This window comes from Oncorhynchus keta, unplaced genomic scaffold (assembly GCF_023373465.1).
Source record: "Oncorhynchus keta strain PuntledgeMale-10-30-2019 unplaced genomic scaffold, Oket_V2 Un_contig_4899_pilon_pilon, whole genome shotgun sequence".
In the NCBI taxonomy this organism is placed as follows: Eukaryota; Metazoa; Chordata; class Actinopteri; order Salmoniformes; family Salmonidae; genus Oncorhynchus; species Oncorhynchus keta.
The window spans coordinates 75001-84165 of NW_026288017.1; the positions used below are offsets into that span (position 1 = coordinate 75001).

A 9165-nucleotide genomic window follows, 5' to 3' on the forward strand; every position below is an offset into this window, starting at 1 on the left:
TGTAATACAGATCAGAATGTCCTCATTATGGCCTGTAATACAGATCAGAATGTCCTCGTTATGGCCTGTAATACAGATCAGAATGTCCTCATTATGGCCTGTAATACAGATCAGAATGTCCTCATTATGGCCTGTAATACAGATCAGAATGTCCTCATTATGGCCTGTAATACAGATCAGAATGTCCTCATTATGGCCTGTAATACAGATCAGAATGTCCTCATTATGGCCTGTAATACAGATCAGAATGTCCTCGTTATGGCCTGTAATACAGATCAGAATGTCCTCATTATGGCCTGTAATACAGATCAGAATGTCCTCATTATGGCCTGTAATACAGATCAGAATGTCCTCATTATGGCCTGTAATACAGATCAGAATGTCCTCCTGTAATACAGATCAGAATGTTAGGGCCTGTAATACAGATCAGAATGTCCTCATTATGGCCTGTAATACAGATCAGAATGTCCTCATTATGGCCTGTAATACAGATCAGAATGTCCTCATTATGGCCTGTAATACAGATCAGAATGTCCTCGTTAGGGCCTGTAATACAGATCAGAATGTCCTCATTATGGCCTGTAATACAGATCAGAATGTCCTCATTATGGCCTGTAATACAGATCAGAATGTCCTCGTTATGGCCTGTAATACAGATCAGAATGTCCTCGTTATGGCCTGTAATACAGATCAGAATGTCCTCGTTATGGCCTGTAATACAGATCAGAATGTCCTCGTTATGGCCTGTAATACAGATCAGAATGTCCTCATTATGGCCTGTAATACAGATCAGAATGTCCTCATTATGGCCTGTAATACAGATCATTATGGCCTGTAATACAGATCAGAATGTCCTCATTATGGCCTGTAATACAGATCAGAATGTCCTCATTATGGCCTGTAATACAGATCAGAATGTCCTCATTATGGCCTGTAATACAGATCAGAATGTCCTCATTATGGCCTGTAATACAGATCAGAATGTCCTCATTATGGCCTGTAATACAGATCAGAATGTCCTCATTATGGCCTGTAATACAGATCAGAATGACCTCATTATGGCCTGTAATACAGATCAGAATGTCCTCATTATGGCCTGTAATACAGATCAGAATGTCCTCATTATGGCCTGTAATACAGATCAGAATGTCCTCATTATGGCCTGTAATACAGATCAGAATGTCCTCATTATGGCCTGTAATACAGATCAGAATGTCCTCATTATGGCCTGTAATAGAGATCAGAATGTCCTCATGATGGCCTGTAATACAGATCAGAATGTCCTCATTATGGCCTGTAATACAGATCAGAATGTCCTCATTATGGCCTGTAATACAGATCAGAATGTCCTCGTTATGGCCTGTAATACAGATCAGAATGTCCTCGTTATGGCCTGTAATACAGATCAGAATGTCCTCATTATGGCCTGTAATACAGATCAGAATGTCCTCATTATGGCCTGTAATACAGATCAGAATGTCCTCATTAGGGCCTGTAATACAGATCAGAATGTCCTCATTATGGCCTGTAATACAGATCAGAATGTCCTCATTATGGCCTGTAATACAGATCAGAATGTCCTCATTATGGCCTGTAATACAGATCAGAATGTCCTCATTAGGGCCTGTAATACAGATCAGAATGTCCTCATGATGGCCTGTAATACAGATCAGAATGTCATCGTTATGGCCTGTAATACAGATCAGAATGTCCTCGTTATGGCCTGTAATACAGATCAGAATGTCCTCATGATGGCCTGTAATACAGATCAGAATGTCATCGTTATGGCCTGTAATACAGATCAGAATGTCCTCGTTATGGCCTGTAATACAGATCAGAATGTCCTCATTATGGCCTGTAATACAGATCAGAATGTCCTCATTATGGCCTGTAATACAGATCAGAATGTCCTCATTATGGCCTGTAATACAGATCAGAATGTCCCTCATTATGGCCTGTAATACAGATCAGAATGTCCTCATTATGGCCTGTAATACAGATCAGAATGTCCTCATTATGGCCTGTAATACAGATCAGAATGTCCTCATTATGGCCTGTAATACAGATCAGAATGTCCTCATTATGGCCTGTAATACAGATCAGAATGTCCTCATTATGGCCTGTAATACAGATCAGAATGTCCTCATTATGGCCTGTAATACAGATCAGAATGTCCTCGTTAGGGCCTGTAATACAGATCAGAATGTCCTCGTTATGGCCTGTAATACAGATCAGAATGTCCTCGTTAGGGCCTGTAATACAGATCAGAATGTCCTCGTTATGGCCTGTAATACAGATCAGAATGTCCTCATTATGGCCTGTAATACAGATCAGAATGTCCTCATTATGGCCTGTAATACAGATCAGAATGTCCTCATTATGGCCTGTAATACAGATCAGAATGTCCTCATTATGGCCTGTAATACAGATCAGAATGTCCTCATTATGGCCTGTAATACAGATCAGAATGTCCTCATTATGGCCTGTAATACAGATCAGAATGTCCTCATTATGGCCTGTAATACAGATCAGAATGTCCTCGTTAGGGCCTGTAATACAGATCAGAATGTCCTCATTATGGCCTGTAATACAGATCAGAATGTCCTCATTAGGGCCTGTAATTCAACAGGTGTTTCTAACCTGTGTGTCTCCTCACAGGCGGACGTGGCGGTGTTAGTGGTAGATGCCAGCAGAGGTGAGTTTGAGGCAGGGTTCGAGGCGGGTGGGCAGACGCGAGAGCACGGCCTTCTGGTCCGTTCGTTGGGCGTCACGCAACTCGCTGTTGCCGTCAACAAGATGGACCAGGTGAGAACAACGTTACCACTACTACAACAGGTGTAGGGCCACGGCAACGCCCGTTACTCTGACAACAGTGTAATTTATGGTACAATCGTATTGTAACAGATATGACAATGTTTAAAAAGGAACTGTGTGTGTGTGTGTGTGTGTGTGTGTGTGTGTGTGTGTGTGTGTGTGTGTGTGTGTGTGTGTGTGTGTGTGTGTGTGTGTGTGTGTGTGCGCGTGCGCGTGTGTCTGTGTGTGTCTGTGTGTAACAGGTAAACTGGCAACAGGAGCGATTCAAAGAGATCATCTCTAAACTTGGACATTTCCTGAAACAGGCTGGATTTAAGGTGGGTGGCTAGGGTTAGGACCTTTGACCTGGAGCTAGGGTTAGGACCTTTGACCTGGAGCTAGGGTTAGGACCTTTGACCTGGAGCTAGGGTTAGGACCTTTGACCTGGAGCTAGGGTTAGGACCTTTGACCTGGAGCTAGGGTTAGGACCTTTGACCTGGAGCTAGGGTTAGGACCTTCGACCTAAGACCTGGAACTAGGGTTCAGACCTAAGACCTGGAGCTAGGGTTAGGACCTTTGACCTGGAGCTAGGGTTAGGACCTTCGACCTAAGACCTGGAGCTTGGGTTAGGACCTTCGACCTTTGACCTGGAGCTAGGGTTAGTGGACACTGAATTAAGTCAATCAAGCTAACCTAAACTACAGATTCATTGTGTTTCTAATAGTGTTATATTTCTAATGCTTTTATAGCAGTGTTTTAAGTGTTTATAGAGATCCTATATCTAATTTACAGCCTAATTCTATGGTTGTGCTCCCAGGACTCTGTTCTACATGAGTTATTGCAGTGTTATGTCATAAGTGTGTTGTCTGTCCCGACCCGTAGGCTGTCAGGAGAGAACCTGACCACTTAGACTTCTATAACGGTGTTATGCAGTGGACAGATTAGGAGAGGATGTTGAGTTCAAATCAGATTTTATTTGTCACATGCGCCGAATACAACACCTTACAGTGAAATGCTTACTCTGAAAAGCTCTGAATCAACAATTCAGTTTTAAGTCCAACTCCTAAATAAATAAAAAGTAACAAGTAATAAAATAACAATATACAGAGTCAATGTGCGGAGGCACCAGTTAGTCGACGTAATTGAGAGAGAGGGAGGTGTTTAGTCCCAGGGTCCAGAGGGAGGTGTTTACTCCCAGGGTCCAGAGGGAGGTGTTTAGTCCCAGGGTCCAGAGGGAGGTGTTTAGTCCCAGGGTCCAGAGGGAGGTGTTTAGTCCCAGGGTCCAGAGGGAGGTGTTTAGTCCCAGGGTCCAGAGGGAGGTGTTTAGTCCCAGGGTCCAGAGGGAGGTGTTTAGTCCCAGGGTCCAGAGGGAGGTGTTTAGTCCCAGGGTCCAGAGGGAGGTGTTTAGTCCCAGGGTCCAGAGGGAGGTGTTTAGTCCCAGGGTCCAGAGGGAGGTGTTTAGTCCCAGAGGGAGGTGTTTAGTCCCAGGGTCCAGAGGGAGGTGTTTAGTCCCAGGGTCCAGAGGGAGGTGTTTAGTCCCAGGGTCCAGAGGGAGGTGTTTAGTCCCAGGGTCCAGAGGGAGGTGTTTAGTCCCAGGGTCCAGAGGGAGGTGTTTAGTCCCAGGGTCCAGAGGGAGGTGTTTAGTCCCAGGGTCCAGAGGGAGGTGTTTAGTCCCAGGGTCCAGAGGGAGGTGTTTAGTCCCAGGGTCCAGAGGGAGGTGTTCAGTCCCAGGGTCCAGAGGGAGGTGTTTAGTCCCAGGGTCCAGTGGGAGGTGTTTAGTCCCAGGGTCCAGAGGGAGGTGTTTAGTCCCAGGGTCCAGAGGGAGGTGTTTAGTCCCAGAGGGAGGTGTTTAGTCCCAGGGTCCAGAGGGAGGTGTTTAGTCCCAGGGTCCTGTTACAGAGGGAGGTGTTTAGTCCCAGGGTCCAGTTACAGAGGGAGGTGTTTAGTCCCAGGGTCCAGTTACAGAGGGAGGTGTTTAGTCCCAGGGTCCAGTTACAGAGGAGGTGTTTAGTCCCAGAGGGAGGTGTTTAGTCCCAGGGTCCAGTTACAGAGGGAGGTGTTTAGTCCCAGAGGAGAGGTGTTTAGTCCCAGGGTCCAGTTACAGAGGGAGGTGTTTAGTCCCAGGGTCCAGTTACAGAGGGAGGTGTTTAGTCCCAGGGTCCAGTTACAGAGGGAGGTGTTTAGTCCCAGGGTCTAGTTGCAGAGGGAGGTGTTTAGTCCCAGGATCCAGAGGGAGGTGTTCAGTCCCAGGGTCTAGTTGCAGAGGGAGGTGTTTAGTCCCAGGGTCTAGTTGCAGAGGGAGGTGTTTAGTCCCAGGGTCCAGTTACAGAGGGAGGTGTTTAGTCCCAGGGTCCAGTTACAGAGGGAGGTGTTTAGTCCCAGGGTCCAGTTACAGAGGGAGGTGTTTAGTCCCAGAGGGAGGTGTTTAGTCCCAGGGTCCAGTTACAGAGGGAGGTGTTTAGTCCCAGAGGGAGGTGTTTAGTCCCAGGGTCCAGTTACAGAGGGAGGTGTTTAGTCCCAGGGTCCAGTTACAGAGGGAGGTGTTTAGTCCCAGGGTCTAGTTGCAGAGGGAGGTGTTCGGTCCCAGAGGGAGGTGTTTAGTCAGATGAGATAGAGGTAAGAGCAGGTGGTTCTGGGTAGGGTGATGTCATTCTGAGATAGAGGTGAGAGCAGGTGGTTCTGGGCAGGGTGATGTCATTCTGAGATAGAGGTGAGAGCAGGTGGTTCTGGGTAGGGTGATGTCATTCTGAGATAGAGGTGAGAGCAGGTGGTTCTGGGGAGGGTGATGTCATTCTGAGATAGAGGTGAGAGCAGGTGGTTCTGGGGAGGGTGATGTCATTCTGAGATAGAGGTGAGAGCAGGTGGTTCTGGGGAGGGTGATGTCATTCTGAGATAGAGGTGAGAGCAGGTGGTTCTGGGTAGGGTGATGTCATTCTGAGATAGAGGTAAGAGCAGGTGGTTCTGGGGAGGGTGATGTCATTCTGAGATAGAGGTAAGAGCAGGTGGTTCTGGGGAGGGTGATGTCATTCTGAGATAGAGGTGAGAGCAGGTGGTTCTGGGGAGGGTGATGTCATTCTGAGATAGAGGTGACAGCAGGTGGTTCTGGGTAGGGTGATGTCATTCTGAGATAGAGGTGAGAGCAGGTGGTTCTGGGTAGGGTGATGTCGTTGTGTGCGTCTCTATGTTTTGTATTGTTACGTTTTGTTGTATCCCAGGACTCTGTGTTCTACGTGCCGACCACTGAGAGTTCTATAAGTGTTCTGTAGTGTAATAGCTGTTCTGTGTTCTCTCCCAGGACTCTGATGTGTTCTGTGTTCTCTCCCAGGACTCTGATGTGTTCTGTGTTCTCTCCCAGGACTCTGATGTGTTCTGTGTTCTCTCCCAGGACTCCCAGGACTCTGATGTGTTCTGTGTTCTCTCCCAGGACTCTGATGTGTTCTGTGTTCTCTCCCAGGACTCTGATGTGTTCTGTGTTCTCTCCCAGGACTCTGATGTGTTCTGTGTTCTCTCCCAGGACTCTGATGTGTTCTGTGTTCTCTCCCAGGACTCTGATGACTCTGTTATGTGTTCTCTCCCAGGACTCTGATGTGTTCTGTGTTCTCTCGCAGGACTCTGATGTGTTCTATGTGCCGACCAGTGGTCTATCAGGAGAGAACCTGACCACTAAGAGTTCTGCTCTGGCGCTAACATCCTGGTACTCTGGACCCTGTCTGCTGGAACAGATCGGTACACACACACACACACACACACTCTTATTTAAGTCCACAAAGGTTTAGAAAATAACATGTGACAACTCAACAATGTTAACATTTAAAACATCCATTATGTTCATGGCTGTTAGACAAGTACATTTAAGGTAGAAATAATGATCTCAGAGAGAGCAGAGTAGCTGAGACATATGGACTCTTTTATTTAAACATATCTTCTTTAATGATCTGAAAGTGTGTGTGTGTGTCTAAGTAGTGTTATGACTGTGACAATAGTAAAAGTGGAAGTCATTGTGATGTTGCTATGGTATTAGTCAGCATGGTAACAGAGTAACTAAGTGGTATCAGTCAACAGTCTAATTTGAAGATTTTTCTCATGCTTGTTTTCTCCCCCTCTCCCTCCATATCTATTCTCTGCTCTCTCTCTCCCTCCATATCTATTCTCTCTGCTCTCTCCCTCCATATCTATTCTCTCTGCTCTCTCCCTCCATATCTATTATCTCTGCTCTCTCCCTCCATATATATTCTCTCTGCTCTCTCTCTCCCTCCATATCTATTCTCTCTGCTCTCTCTCTCTCCCTCCATATCTATTCTCTCTGCTCTCTCCCTCCATATATATTCTCTCTGCTCTCTCTCTCCCTCCATATCTATTCTCTCTTGCTCTCTTCTCCCTCCATATCTATTCTCTCTCTCTCTCCCTCCATATCTATTTCTGCTCTCTCTCTCCATATCTATTCTCTCTGCTCTCTCTCTCTCCCTCCATATCTATTCTCTCTTGCTTCTCTCTCTCTCTCTCTCTCTCTCTCTCCTCCATATCTATTCTCTCTGATCTCTCTCTCTCCCTCCATATCTATTCTCTCTGATCTCTCTCTCTCCCTCCATATCTATTCTCTGCTCTCTCTCTCCCTCCATATCTATTCTCTCTTTGCTCTCTCTCTCTTCCTCCATATCTATTTCTGCTCTCTCTCTCCATATCTATTCTCTTCTGCTCTCTCTCTCTCCCTCCATATCTATTCTCTCTGATCTCTCTCTCTCCTTCCATATCTATTCTCTCTGCTCTCTCTCTCTCCCTCCATATCTATTCTCTCTGATCTCTCTCTCTCCCTCCATATCTATTCTCTCTGCTCCTCTCTCTCTCCTCCATATCTATTCTCTCTGCTCTCTCTCTCCCTCCATATCTATTCTCTCTGCTCTCTCTCTCCCTCCATATCTATTCTCTCTGCTCTCTCTCCCTCCTCTCTCTCTCTCCCTCCATATCTATTCTCTCTGCTCTCTCTCTCTCCCTCCATATCTATTCTCTGATCTCTCTCTTCCTCCATATCTATTCTCTCTGCTCTCTGCTCTCCTCCATATCTATTCTCTCTCTCTCCCTCCATATCTATTCTCTGCTGCTCTCTCTCCCTCCATATCTATTCTCTCTGCTCTCTCTCTCCCTCCATATCTATTCTCTCTGCTCTCTCTCTCCCTCCATATCTATTCTCTCTGATCTCTGCTCTCCCTCCATATCTATTCTCCCTCCATATCTATTCTCCCTGCTCTCTCCCTCCATATCTATTCTCTCTGCTCTCTCTCTCTCCCTCCATATCTATTCTCTCTGCTCTCTCTCTCTCCCTCCATATCTATTCTCTCTGCTCTTTCTCTCTCCTCCATATCTATTCTCTCCTCTCTCCCTCCATATCTATTCTCTCTGCTCTCTCTCTCTCCCTCCATATCTATTCTCTCTGCTCTCTCTCTCCCTCCATATCTATTCTCTCTGCTCTCTCTCCCTCCATATCTATTCTCTCTGATCTCTGCTCTTCCCTCCATATCTATTCTCTCTCTCTTCTCTCCCTCCATATCTATTCTCTCTGCTCTCCCTCTCTCCCTCCATATCTATTCTCTCTGCTCTCTCTCTCTCCCTCCATATCTATTCTCTCTGCTCCCTCCATATCTATTCTCCTCTCCCTCCATATCTATTCTCTGCTCTCTCTTCTCCTCCATATCTGCTCCCTCTCTCTCCCTCCATATCATATCTATTCTCCATATCTGCTCTCTCCCTCCATATCTATTCTCTCTGCTCTCTCCCTCCATATCTATTCTCTCTGCTCTCTCTCTCCCCCTCTATCTCTCCCTCCTCCTCTCTCTCCATAGATTATTTCAAACCACCCCAGAGGTCGATAGAAAAGCCCTTCCGACTGTGTGTCTCGGACGTCTTCAAAGGTGACATCACACCTTGTTTTATCTGTGGTTCAAGATCAGAGTTCTGTGTGTTCTAACCCTGTTTTGCGTGGGTCTACATAGATACATTACATAGATACATTACATAGATACAGATACATTACATAGATACAGATACATTACATAGATACAGATACATTACATAGATACAGATACATTACATAGATACAGATACATTACATAGATACATTACATAGATACAGATACATTACATAGATACATTACATAGATATAGATACAGATACATTACATAGATACATTACATAGATACATTACATTACATAGATACATTACATAGATACATTACATAGATATAGATACATTACATAGATATAGATACATTACATAGATATAGATACATTACATAGATATAGATACATTACATAGATACATTACATAGATAGATACAGATACATTACATAGATATAGATACATTACATAGATACAT

The 9165-nt window shown here is 45.3% G+C and overlaps 1 pseudogene; it reads left to right on the plus strand.

The window, feature by feature from the left end:
• The window catches only part of LOC127925003 (HBS1-like protein), a 79683-nt pseudogene extending 70892 nt beyond the window's left edge, over window positions 1–8791 (plus strand).
• The last annotated feature ends 374 nt before the right edge of the window (window positions 8792–9165 follow it).